Source organism: Phyllostomus hastatus, unplaced genomic scaffold, assembly GCF_019186645.2.
Source record: "Phyllostomus hastatus isolate PE091 unplaced genomic scaffold, TTU_PhHast_1.1 phas_contig_36, whole genome shotgun sequence".
In the NCBI taxonomy this organism is placed as follows: Eukaryota; Metazoa; Chordata; class Mammalia; order Chiroptera; family Phyllostomidae; genus Phyllostomus; species Phyllostomus hastatus.
The window spans coordinates 4,301,627-4,316,298 of NW_025333862.1; positions in this window are offsets into that span (position 1 = coordinate 4,301,627).

Here is a 14,672-nt window from a genome sequence, read left to right on the forward strand (position 1 = left end):
ATTAATAGAGTACTCATAAGAAAATCAAAACTTAATGAGGACTGAAATTAGTATCTATTATTTTCATTTGTCCAATATCCAGTCTCCCTTCTTCTGTTACAGCCCCCTGGGTTTCCTCTGGACATCCATCCTCCTGCCACTGCCAGCCTGTGTGGACTGGACGGGCTGGCTCCACTCCCACCCCAGCTCCACTGGAGAACAGGACACAGATGAGGCTCATCTGACTCTAGACATAGTGATCGGCTCAGGAAAGGCCACATAACTCATACCAAATCAATGAGACTCGGTTTTAAGAAGATCCCAGAATTCTTGGGAAGCCTTTTTTCTCTTGGATGTGAAGCTGGCATGTGTCATTGTGGTGCTGCTGGAGTCTTCGTGAGAGGAGAGCCTACTGAAAGTGAAGCCAGTACAGGAAGAAGTGGGGCCAGAAAATGACTTGAGACTGGGTCTGCCTTTTATCCCATGAGCCCTAGGACCCAGCTTGCCAGAAAAGGCTGTATCCCTAGAATTTCGACTCATAGGTGCTAATAAATACCTTTATTTGCTTCAGACAGTTTGACTTGGGTTTCCACCCCTAACAATGAAAAAGTCCTGACCAATATAAAGGTCACATTGTCTTGTGTCCTTGACTGTTTCTTTGGCATAACCAATACTTCTTTGGGAAAGCCCACGAGATAACCACCTGCATTTCTAATGACTTGAGAACAGGAACACTTCTCTTCTAACAAGCCCACAATTTTAGACCAAAAAGGGGTCTTAGTGGTCATCTAGTTCAAAGCCTACATTCTCCCCCTAGAGAATTCTGGGGAACTCAGGTGAAGTACCCAGAGTTACAGCAATTCCATGGTAGAAAGCTGTATTTCAAGGCATTTGCTTTATCATTTAAATATATTTGGTGAAGGCCTGGCTTCAGGCCAGGCCTTCAGTCCACTGTGGCTCAGTGGATTGGGCACTGCTCTGTGAACTGAGGGGTTGCTGGTTCAATTCCTGGTCAAGGCACATGCCTGGGTTGTGGGCCAGGTCCTCTGTTGGAGGTGTGGGAGAGGCAGCTGATCAATGTTTCTCTCCCTCTCTTTTTCATTCCCTTCCCCTCCCTCTAAAAATAAAGTCTTTTTAAAAAACTAAAATTTAAATATATATATGTGTGTGTGTGTGTGTGTGTATTTGGTGAAGATACTCCAATAGTTACTAGAAGATTAAAATAACATATACCTCTAGTCTTTAAAAGAATAACCACAACAGTAATTTTTTTGCATGCAAGTGTTTAATAGTTATGCTCACCTGCAGACCAGGTCACCAGTCTCTTGTGATTTCCTTATAGGAACTAGGAAGCAAAGGAAGAAAAGGCAAGGGACACATCTGCTGGGAATAGATACATGATGGTATAAATATGCAAGAGCCCAGACAAACTAATTGCTTTATTAAAGTTGTAGTTCTAGAACAGCTAGAGAGAAAAGGTTTTTGTTACAAAAACTACTGTACTGGTTCTGGTAACCAGAGGATGGTAGAATATGGGGGCTGCCTATATCCAGTTGGATTGAATTGCATTTGTTCCTTGAATTCCATGAGTACCTTCTGTGAGCCAGGTACTCTTCTGGTATAGGGGATCCTAAAATGAACAAAACAGAAAGTATCTGCTCTCAATGAGTTTGCATTTAGTAATACGGGGTCTCAGAGGATGATGGGTTTATGGAGTACAACTGAAAGAAGCGAAGGGGTAGGATGCTGACATGTTGTATTTCATATATTTATATAGGGTGGGCAGAAAAGGCTTCACCGAGAAAAATGGCATTTGAATAAAGGCTCTAAGGAAGTAAGAGAGCAAACCATGTGGACATTGGGGAAGCACGTTTCAGGCAGAGGAAGTAACAAGCACAGAGGCCCTGAGGTAGCACACTCCTGAGGTGTTTGAGAAACAACAAGGAGACCAGTGTGGCTGAAGCAGAAATAATGAAGGAGAGAATAGTAGGGGATGAGGACAGAGGCAGTGAGGTGGGCAGATCAGTCCAGGCCGTTGTAAGCATATTTGCTGTTATTCTGAACAAGATGGGAACTACTGGAGGGCTGAGGGCAGGAGTGACATGATCTTCATGACAGCTTTTTAAGAGGCTCGTTCTGGCTGCTGTTCAGAAGCAGATTCCCGTTAGAAGGTTATTGCAATAATTCAAGCAAGACATGATGATGGCTTGGTTCATGGTGCTGGGGGTTAGAAGCAGTGAGGAGAAATGGTCAAATTCTGGGTATCTTTGGAAAGTGTGATTGACAGGATTTAATGACAGATTGCAATTGGGTCATGAGAGGAAGACGGGAATTAGGTTGATTCAGAGGTATCTGGCCTAAGCTGTGGGAAGGATGGAGTTGTTGTTGACCGAGATGGGCGTAGGCTACAGGGAGAGAAGGCATGTCAGGGGAGAATGGGAAAACACAAGTTCAGTTCTGAGCATGTTAAGTTGGGGATGCTTGTGAGACACCCAATTAGGACACAAGGAGATAACAGCATGTATAAGACTGCAGTCTATTCCAGGTGTACAGGTATATACACTTGGTGCTTTTCACTGATTAGACAGTGTTAAAGCCATGAGGCTAGTTGAGATCATAAAGGAAATGAGCGTAGGTAGGGAGGAGGCGGAGATCAAGGGCTGAGAACTGGGACACTCCAACTTTTAGAGGTCAAGTTAATGAGAAGGAACCTGCACAGGAGGCTGAATAATAAGCAGCTAGTGAAGCAGGAGAACAAGAGAAAGTAGTGTCCTGGAAGTTAGCCTTGAGAGTATTCACATCGAGCACAAGGAGCAGGACCGCACCAATGGTGCCTGTGTTCTAGAAGGGCTGAGGTTAGGGTGGGTTCTGTCTGAGCAGGAAGCAACTTGTACGCCTGTGTGAAAGGGTGGAGAGACAGCTCAGGTTATTTTTAAGCTGGTCTGAGACTGAGCCTAGGAAGATGATCATTTTGGCTAATGAGCCCTTGCTCACTGGAGAGAAGTGTGCCTGAAATGTGCTGCCTTCAGCTGCATCTCTCAAAGTCTCTGCTCTGGTTTCTCCTGGGAAAGATGCCAGCCCAAGATGGCTGGCTGATTTTTCCTGCCAAGACTGTGTCATGGAGCAGGGAACCGGCACTGGCAACTCCCCAGAGGGGGAGGGGAGGAATGAAATTGTCAGGCATCAGCTCAGGACAAGATGTGGGCTGAGTGGGGCCCAGAGGAATAGTCTGGTAGTCAACCTGGTGATATTTCTCTTCTGGGTCTTTTCTTGAATCTACAGCTTGGGCAACACAATTCTGTGCCGACTTTAATGTCTGACCTGGGGTTCTTCTAGAAAATGGCAGCTCATGCTCGCGTTGGCTTTTCCTGGAACTAACACAGCAAGCACTTCGGTTTGGCTTAGTTCAATACCCTTACAAGGCACCATTAGGCCACTGTATGTAAAAACTGTTTTAGCCTTCAGTTTCTCCCCTCTCATCTTTGTTATCCACTAGCCTGTCAATCAGTCTTCTATATTCATCCAAGGCCTGGGCTCCTGATTTAGCCCCTTCCTCTCCATCCTTTAACTCCCTCATTTCGGGTGATTTCAGTGCTAATGTTAATGAACTTATCCATTATCCTAACCACACAATACCTTATTATCTTCAACTCCAGGGATATTAACCTCTGCTTCAATAAGTTACTCATACTCACCTTGGCTGGTGGCTTGGTTGGTTGGAACATCATCCCAAACACAAAAATGTTGTGGGTTTCATCCCCAGTCAGGGCACATACTTAGGTTGTGAGTTCAACACTCCGTATGGCTAACATGGGAGGCAACTGATCAATGCTTCTCTCTCTCTCTCTCTCTCTCTCTCTCTCTCTCTCTCTCTCTCTCTATCTCATCAATAAAAATACCCTAGGGTGAGGATTAAAAAAAAGTTACTCACAACCAAGGCCATGCCTTAGACTTTCTCACCAATTAGATTTACTGCAACTCGAAAAACATAAACTCTAATATCCCTCTTTCTGACCACAGTTTTGTCCTTCTGACACCCTCACTCCTCTCTTCCCTTTACACCTGTTCCTTGCCTTCCTATAATACATTTGGCCTTTCAATTTTTTTCTTACTGTAGCAACTAAAGCTTGTTTCATTCTTGCACTATTCATCTCAAACTCCTAGCCTCTCACTTCATGCCCTCTCCAGACAATATTCTTGTTCATTTGTCTTCACCTTTATCCGCACTGTAAAACTTTATCCAGGATTAATCTTTCCGCCTTTCCTGCTCATATGCCCAGAAAAACATCACACCAAGCCATTGGAGGAATTAATCACATCGATGCTCCATTATTCACACTCCTCTGCCTTCCACATGCCCCTCACTGGGTCCATTTCACTGTTGGCAGCAGCCCCCATCAGGATTCCAAAAGAAAATAAAGGTAACCAGAAAGGCACAGCTTCACCCTAGAACACCTTCACTTTAATCTCTCCATGGCCACTGTTGCGACCATCTATATTTCTATCCATCTGTCTCTCTGTTCCTATCCAAAGCTAAACTTTCTACGTGTTTCCACCCTTACAAGTGCCCACTCCTTACCAGCTCCTCAGAAATATTTCTCCATCAACTATCCCCTCTTCCCTATATTTTTAAGCTTTCCCTCTCCTTTAGTTCTTTCCTTCAAGCATATAACTAAGGTCAAGATTTGTACCATAAAGAGGGTAGAGGGGGATAAATGATGATGGAAGGAGACTTGATTTTGCGTGGTGAACACACAACAAAACATACAAATAATATATTATAGAATTGCACACTTGAAACCTATACTTTTATTAGCCAATGTCACCCCAATAAATTCAATAAAGTAATTTTTAAAGACTTCTACCATAGAAAAACACAGCAAAACCCAATCCCATGCTCACCCCCATTTCAACCAACTTATTACCCACTGTCTCCTTTCAAGGTTTTAAAGGAGTTATCTATGCACTTGGTGTGTCTAATTCCTTGCCTCTCCATTACTTACAGTCTGGTTTCTGTCCCTACATCTCCTTGAAAATGGCCACAACTATTCTGGCAAAGATAAACACTTACTGCCAGATTGCTAAAGCCAATAGAGACTTTTCTGTCTCATCTTAGGTGAACTTTCTGATGCAGTTAATAGCTCTAGCCCTTCCTGCATTGGGTGCCCCCATTTATTTCACCACTCTATACCCCCACCATCCTGAAACCCCCACAGCTGACTATCCTGTTGACTGTCCCCTATCAGTGTCTGTGGCCTTCTTGGCCTAAAGAACCCTTATCTGTCTGCTTCTTGTTTTTCACTTCTCCTTCCAAGTGCATCCCAGGAAGGAGGAGATAGGGAGAAGGAGGAGGAAGGAGCCCCATGCTCCTTCCTGGCATTCTGTGCACATTACTGTCTTAGCACTCATCATTGTATGGAACTCACTCTCCTGTCTCTCTGCAGACTGAAACTCCTAGGACCAGGGGCTGCCTTTTAAATCTACTTTTTTGTCTTCATTTTACTCAGCAACATTTGACACAGTTGGATGCTACTCCTTCATGAAGCTTTTTTTTCCTCTAAGCTTTAGGACACCACATTCCCCTGTTTGTTTGTTTTTTTTGTTTGTTTTTTTTTTCCCCCTCTTCTCTAGCTATCTCTTCTTAATCTGTAGGGTAGCCACTTCTCCTCTGCTTAACCTCAAAATGTTGGCATACCCAGGCTCCACCCTTAGCCTGCTCTGTACTCTACCTACATAATCTCCCTAGGCCATCTCCCCATTGTTTCAAATGCCATCTACATGCTGCTGGCTCCCAAATTTCTATCTGAATCTGACCTCTCCCTTGGGCTTCAGATGTGTAATCCAATTGCCTACTCCTTTTCCACATGGGTGTTTAATAGTATCTCAAACTTAATGTGGCCAAAATAGAATGTTTGATTTATACCTTTCTGAGTCCTCCTTATCTCAGTATATCACTATCAACAGTCAACTCATTGCTTGTCCCAAATCCTAGCAGCAGTGCAACCAACTCTCTTTGTTTACCTGGGGCTTGTCCTGGTTTGCCTGGGGCTTGTTCTGGTTTGCCTGGGGCTTGTTCTGGTTTTGGCTCTGAAAGCCCACGTCCCAGGAAACTCCTTGGTCTTGGGCACACCGGAATAGGAGTCACCCTAGATTTCCTTCTATTCCTCACACTCCACATCTAATCAATTGGTTCTCTCACCAGACATACCCTCTTTCCACCTCCAATGCCACCTTGTCTAAGCCTCCATCGTGTCCCATCTAGACCATCCCTTTAGCTTCCTCACATGGTTCCCTGCTTCCTTGGTTGGCTCACTACATTTTTCACACAATAGCCAGAGGATCTTTTCAAAGAGAAATATGATTGTAGCACCCCACACCCCTACCAGTCCAAACCCTCCAAGTATACTTTGAATAAATCCAAATTTCATTCCTGCAGGCTCTGAATTATCTGGCCCTTGCTTACTCACCCACTGTCATCCAACAGTCTGTTCCCCCTCTTCCTGTCCCTGCTTCCCACATTTCATGAATCACTCTATCTCACCATTCAGGTATGAGGTCAAATGTCCCCTCCTCAGCAATGCCCTCTCTAATTGCTGTATCCAAAGTCATTCCCCAAGTTTCTCTCTCTGTTTATTGACTCACCTATCCAAGATGTAAGCTCCTTGAGAGCTGAGACCTTGGCAGTCTTGTTCATATCTGTGTTCTCAGTGCTTGGCCTGGCGCACTGTAAGTGCTCAGTAAATATTTGCTGAATAAGTGCATACTCAGCACGCAGTACAGGGCCTCCCACTGTACTCATAAGTGATATTAAGTAAACAAATTAATGAGAGTCAGCCCAGCTCTATGCTAGGCACTGGTCTCACCTTAATAACATATGTTTCTTTAGGAGTTTATGGTTTACTGAGAAACAGGTGCATAAATCAAACTTTTAAACTAAATAATCATAATAGTTACAAATATGCCAGGATATAAGAAATGTCATATTCTGTTATTTTCTTAATTAAAATGTAATCTACTCTAGGTCCCCATACCACTGGGGTGGCAAGAGATTGAATCTCAATTAACTGAGCTCCTTCCCCAACCTCTAGAGACATAAGGAGTTCCTGGGAGTCCAAAAGATCCAGGAAGGGCCCTTACTCTTCAGTTTACCCTGGCTACCTCCTATATGGTCTTGTCTCAAGCCTTCATAGTTCCTTGAAGCTGCATCTTGGTCAGGCTTGGACTTGAGGGAAAGGATAGGTAGAAAGTTGAGGTGGGAATTTTATAGAGCAAAGTGCTGATCCAGGCTACTCATAAGACCTTTCCAAACCTCCATGCCATTTTCAACTCATGGCAAATCATGCCAAATCTGCTTCTGTTTTGTGAATTCCATGTCCTCTCCCCCTTGGAACTATCCTACATAACCTCCTTTAGGTGGCCCATGTTGCTGCTTCCTACAGATGGTGAAGATGCTAAAACGGTGTTATCTGCATAAAGCAGAGTTTTTATACCTCCCTTCACCAACCTGCTCCTCTTTTAGAATTCCTTTTCTCAATTAATGACATCACCTTCCTCCTTGCCATCAAGGATAGTGAAGCTGACTCATTTGTAATATCACCTTCTCCTTCATCTAATAAGCCCCAGAATCCTGCTAACTATTATACCTCCATGATTTCCCCTTTATAGTCTAACCCCCTCTGGTGAGCTCACTACTTCATACATGTAACTGTACAAGAACATTCTACTTGACTTCTGTATTCTAGTTTCTCCTCAGTTCAATCCATCCACCAAATGACCCAAGAGCTATTCCAAAAGAACCCATCTGACCATGTTACTCTCTTGATGGCTTGTAACTTTATGTAGAATGAAACAGGCCAGATTTCTTTTGCATGGCCTTCACAGTACTCTATCATTTAGAGCCTACACAACAAACCTTACCCTCCACACTACACTTCTCCATCCCATAGAATGCATACCTAGCTTGACCAGCCTGTTGGCCCTTTCAGCAACATGCTTCCTACATTCTTCCATTTCAACCTTTTCTCTAAAGCTATTTTTTCTACACTAAATTTCTTTTGTCTCCCTACCTTTAACCCCTTTCCTCAACATCCACCCAATTAAGAGTACTCATTTTTCAAAGTCCAATCCTATTGCCATCACATTCATTAACATTTACTGAAAGGAGAGAAGCATTGTAGTTAGAGGCATGGACTCTAGAGCCAGTCTGGGTCTAACTCCCAGTTCCCTGCCAATCTCCCTGGTTGTGTAATCTCGAGTAGGTTGTGACGCCTTAGGTCCCTTCTCTATAAATTGGGAGGTATACAGGTATATCACACAATACATACCATATGAGTGTTTGATATGATTAGGAACCTAAGACTTTTCAAATATTATCTAATTTAGTCCTCCCAACTACTCTGAGAGAGATTGTTATTCAAATTTTATATAGATTACTGCTAAGGTTTAAGTAATTTTGGAGCTTTGATCTGTTCTTTCATTGGGGCCATATTTATCTTGGTGCATCTGTTACATAGTAAGGGTTAGACCTTAGGTATTCACCAGGGTGGGGCAACTCAGGTCACTGTTGTGGTGCTGTATGTGGGGGAAGGGTCCAAGAGGGGACAATGCCACTTCCTCAGCTCTTGGCAGGCTTTCAGTCACTTCCTCTGCTACCCACAAGCAAATTGGGCCCTTCTGATGCTGATTCCTAGGTGGGTGGGTTTGTGTACATTCTAGGACCCAGTGGGTCTCTCCAATGAACTCTCCTGGGAGGCTGGCAGCTGTTCCCACCACAGCAAACCCCACAGATTTTTATAGCCAGAGGTTTTGAGGCTTTCTTTTCCCATTCTAGAACCCGGAGTTGTGAGGTCTGTCTCTTCCCCAATTGTTCCTCCCAATTTATCCAGACACAAATGCGGTACCGCCCAGTCCACCAGCCGTCGCTTTGCCATGCATCCTCTCTGGCCCTGGCTGCCCATCGCTGCCCCTCCTACTGGTCTGAATGAAGGTTTCTTCTTTAATTCCTTGGTTGTCGGACTTCCATACAGTTTGATTTTCTGGCAGTTCTGGTTATTTTTTGTTTTTAAATTTGTTGTTGTCCTTCTTTTGGTTGTGCAAGGAAGCAAAGTGTATCTACCTATGCCTCCATCTTGGCCAGAAGCTAAGAAAACTATTTTAAATATAAATACAGATATATTAAAAGTAAAATGATGGTCAGACCTCCAGTTTTGGTGGCATGAAGAGATCAACAAAAGCAAATATAAGACTAGGCAAAAAAATGCAGGAAAACCCCCATATTTCAGGGCTCTGGACAGGAACAAAAGGCAGGCAAAAAGAAAATCAGAAGTGTTTATTCTTTTTCGTTGTTGTTGATCCTCACCTGAGGATATGTTTATCAACTTTAGAGAGAGAGGAAGGGAGACAGAGAGAAACAGTGGTGTGAAAGAGAAACATGGATCAGATGCCTCCCATATGCAGCCTGGCCTAGGATCAAACCCACAACTCAGGTATGTGTCTTGACCAGGCATCAAACCCACAACCTTTTTGCTCCAATCAAATGAACCACACAGGCAGAGTTATAAAGAAAATGTTGATGAATGTAAAGGGACATCAACAATAATACAGTCAGAATAGGGGATTTTAACACCCCACTGACATCAGTGGATAGATCTTCCAGATAAAAAATCAAGAAGAAAACATAAGCCTTAAATGATACATTAGACCAGATGGATATAATTGATATTTTGAAAGTATTTCACTGCAAAGTAGCAAAATATATTCTTTTCAAGTGCACATGGAACATCTTCCAGGACAGACCACATTTTAGGCCACAAAACAAGTCTCAGTAAATTTAAGAAGATTGAGTCTCTCGGCCCTAGCACCATCTTCTTAAAAACCTCTCTGCCATGAGACCCAAGTGGAGGAAGAAGCTAACGTGCAGGGTGAAGCACAAAAGGAGAAAGATTACACAGAAGTCCAAGTAAACTGCTAGCTTGTGTACCCATGGAAGCCACAGGGGCAGAAGTAAGGGAAGCCAGGGCATAGGGACACTGGTACAAATGGATGGACTGCATACCTGCTATCTACAACTTCCTGATGGATCTAGAACACACATTGCTATCTGATCGCCACAGCCACCTTTTGAGAGACCCACCTTGCTCGGACAATGTCTCTTTAGGTCCTTTGTCCTGGACCTGTGACATTCTAGACTGGTTCTGTTCTTATTTGTGGCTGAATGTATACAATAAATCTCTCAGCTAAAGATAGATAGACAGATAATAAATAATTAAATAAACAAATAAATAAATAAATTTAAGGAGATTGAAATTATATCTTCTTGTTTGACCACAGTGGTTTAAAACTAAAATCAGTTACCAGAAAGAAAAAAAAATCCTGAGAAACACACTAGCACATGGAAGCTAAACAACATGTTACTAAGTAATGAAATGTGTTAACAATGAGATCAAGGAACAAATCAAAATATACCGTGAGAAAAATGAAAGTAAAAACACAACAACCCAAAATCTATGGGATAGAGAGAAAGAAGTCCTAAGAGGGAAATTCATAACAATACAGGCCTACCTAAAGAAACAAGAAAAATCTTAAATAATCTAAACTAATACCTAAAGGAACTAGAAGAAGAACAACAGTCCTGGCTGGTGTGGCTCAGTGGATTGAGCACTGGCCTGTGAACCAAAGGGTTGCGCTAGTTTGATTCCCAGTCAGGGCACATGCCTGGGTTGTGGGCCAGGGTCACAGTGCAGGGCACGTGAGAGGCAACCACACATTGATGTTTCTCTCCCTCTCTTTCTCCCTCTCTTCCCCACTGTCTAAATGTAAATAAATAAATAAAATCTTTAAAAATACAACAACAAACAAAGCCCAAAGTGAGTAGAAGGAAGAAAAAAATAAAGATCAAAGCAAAAGTAAACAAAACAGAGTCTAAAAAAGAAAATACAAAAGATCAATAAAACCAAGAGCTGGTTCTTTGAAAAGATCAATGAGATTGATAAACCTTTAACCAGATTTATCAAGAAAAAAATAAGAGGACCCAAATAAAATCAGAAATAAAAAAGGAGAAGTGACAACTGATATCACAGAAATACAAAGGATTATAAGATAATACTATAAACAATTATGTGCCAAGAAATTGGACAATCTGGAAGAGATGAATAAATTCCTAGAAACATACAATCTTTTAAGAATGAATAAAAAAAATCAGAAAATCTAAACAGACCAAATACAATCAAAATCAAAGCAGTAATGAAAAAACTCCCAACAAACACAAGTCCTGAACCAAATGGCTTCAGGTGAATTTTACCAAACATTCAGAGAATAATTAACACCTATCCATCTCAACTATTCCAAAAAATTCAGGAGGTGGGACAACTCCAAAGCTCATTTTATGAGGCCAGCATTATCCTGATTCTAAAGACATTATGAAAAAAAGAAAATTATAGGCCAATATCCCTGATGAACATAGGTACAAAAATCCTCAACAAAATATTAGCAAACCAAATTCAGCAATATATTAAAAAGATCATACATCATGGTCAAGTGGGATTTGTTCCTAGAATGCAAGGCTGGTTCAATATCCACAAATCAATTAACATGATACATCACATAAAATGAAGGATAAAAAAATCATATGATCATATAAATAGATACAGAAAAAAGAATTTGACAACAACCAGTACCAATTTATTTTTTAATTTTTTTATGTATTGATTTTAGAGAAAGAAAGGGGAGAGGGAGAGAAAGAGACATTGATTTGTTACTTCACTAATTTATGCATTCATTGGTTGATTCTTATATGTACCTTGACTGAAGACTGGACCCACAACCTTGGTGTATCGGGTCAATGCTCTAACCAACTGAGCCACTCAGCCATGGCAGCAGCACCCATTTATGACAAAAATTCTCAGCAAAGTGGGAATAGAAGAAACAAACCTCAACATAATAAAGGCCATATATGACAAACCCAGAGTTCAGTGAGGAAAAATTAAAAGTGTTTCCTTCTGGAATGGGGATAAAAGACAGAAAACTGTACTTGGACAACAATTAAAATAAAATTTAAAAAAAATAAAAAACATTAAAAATAATAAAATAAAAAATAAATAAAAGCATTTTCTTTAAGATCAGGAACAAGACAGGAATGTCCACTTTTACCACTCTTATTTGACGTATTACTGGAAGTCCTAGCCACAGCAATCCATCAAGAAGAAGAAATAAAAGGCATCCAAATTGGAAAAAAAGAAGTAAAACTGTCATTATTTGCAGATAACATGATACTACACATAAAGGATGCTAAAGATTCCACAAAAAAAAACTACTAGAACTGATAAATGAGCTCAGTAAAGTAGCAGAATACAAAACAAATATTCAGAAATCAGTTGCATATTTATATACCAATAATGAACAATCAGAAAGAGAATTTTAAAAATCCCATTTACAACTGCATAAAAAATAAATACCTAAAAATAAATTTAACCAAGGAGGTAAAAAATCCTATACTTAGAAAATTATAGGACATTGAAGGAAGAAAGTGAAGAAGATAGAAATAAATGGAGCTATAATGTGTTCATGGAGAAGAAGAATTAATATGCAAAGCAATCTATAGATTCAATGTAATTCCTATCAAAATACCAATGGAATTTTTTAAAGAACTAGAAAAAATAATAGAAAAGTTTATATGGAAACATAAAGGACCCCCAAAAGCCACAGCAATCTTGAAAAAGGAGAACAAAATTAGAGATATCACACCACCTGATATCAAACTATACTACAAGGCTACAGTAATCAAATAGTCTATTACTAGCATAAAAACAGACACATAGATCAATGGAACAGAATAGAGGGCCCAAAAATAAACCCACCCCTATATGGTCAATTAATATGTGATAAAGGAGGCAAGGACATACAATGGAGTAAAGACATTCTATTCAGTAAATAGTGTTGGGAAAATTGGACAGATACATGCAAAAAAAAAATGGAACTATACCACTTTCTTACACCATATACAAGGATAAAATCAAATAAAAACAAACATAAGACTCAAAACCATAAAAATCCTAGAAGAAAGATTATATAGGCAATATAATCTCTGACATTTCTCTTAATAATATTTTTTTTTCAGATATATCTCCTCAGGTAAGGGAAACAAAAATATATAAACAAATGGGACTACATCAAACTAAAAAGTTTTTGCACAGCAAAGGAAACCATCAACAAAACAAAAATATAACCTATTGAGTGGAGAAAATATTTACCATTTACACAGCTGATATAAAGGGTTAATATCCTAAATTTATCAAGAACTCATATAATTCAACACACACACACACACACACACACACACACACACAAAACAGGGAAGGGGGGACTAAAAAAAAATCAATCCAATTAAAAATTGGGCAGAGGACCTGAATAGACACTTTTCTAAAGAGGACATACAGATGGTCAATAGACATATGAAAAGACACTCAACATCACTAAGCATCAGAGAAATGCAAATTGAAACCACAATTAGATATCACCTCACACCCGTCCTAATGGCTGTCATCAATAAATCAACAAACAACAAATGTCGGTGAGGATGTAGAGAAAAGGCAAACCTCAAGCACTGTTGGTGAGAATGCAGATGGGTGCAGCCACTATGGAAACAGTATAGAGATTCCTCAAATAATTAAAAATGGAATTGCTGTATTACCCAGCAATTCCACTTATGGGTATATATCTGAAGACACTCAAAACACTAATTCAAAAGAAATGCAACCCTATGTTCATTGCAGCATTATTTAGAATAGCCAAGATTTGGAAGCAACCCAAGTGTCCATCAGGAGAAAAGTAGATTTTAAAAAGTGGTAATACATTTATACAATGGAATATTAACTCAGTCATAAAAAAGAATGAAATATTATGTGGAATCTAAAGAACCAAAAAAAAATGAACAAACAAAATAGAAGCAGATTCATAATTTCAGAGAACAGACTGATGGTTGCCAGAGGAAAGAGGTTTGGGGGTGCTGATTGAAAAAGGTGAAGGGATTAAGAAGTACATTGTTAGTTACAAAACACAGCATAGGGAATATAGTTAATAATATTATAACTATGTATGGTGCCAGGTGGCCACCATACATAGGGGAATCACTTTATAAAGTATATGACTATCTAACCACTATGCTGTTCATCTGAAACTAATACAAAATATTTCAGAGTGTGAACTGTAATTGAAAAAAATTATAAGATAAAAATAAACCTCATGGGTCAAAAAAGAAAGCACAGGGAAATCAGAAATATCTTGAGCCAAATTAAAATGAAAATATAACATATAAACATACTTGAGGAGTAGCTAAAGTGGTGCTTATAGGGGAATTTATAGTATTGTGCACTTATATTAGAAGGAAAAACAAGTTTTGAAACAGCGGTCTAATTTTCACCCTAAGAAATTAGAAAAAGCCATGTCTGGGGTGGCTCAGTGGATTGAGTGCTGGCCTGCAAACCAATATATCACCAGTTCAATTTCCAGTCAGGGCACATGCCTAGGTTGAGAGTCAGTCCCCAGTTGGGGGCATGTGAGAGGCAACCAATCCATGTATCTCTTGCACATCAACATTTCTCTCCCTTTTTTTCTCCCTTCCTTCCCCCCTCTCTAAAAACAAATAAATAAAATCTTACAAAACAAGAAATTAGGAAATCAAATTAAATGCAAAGAAT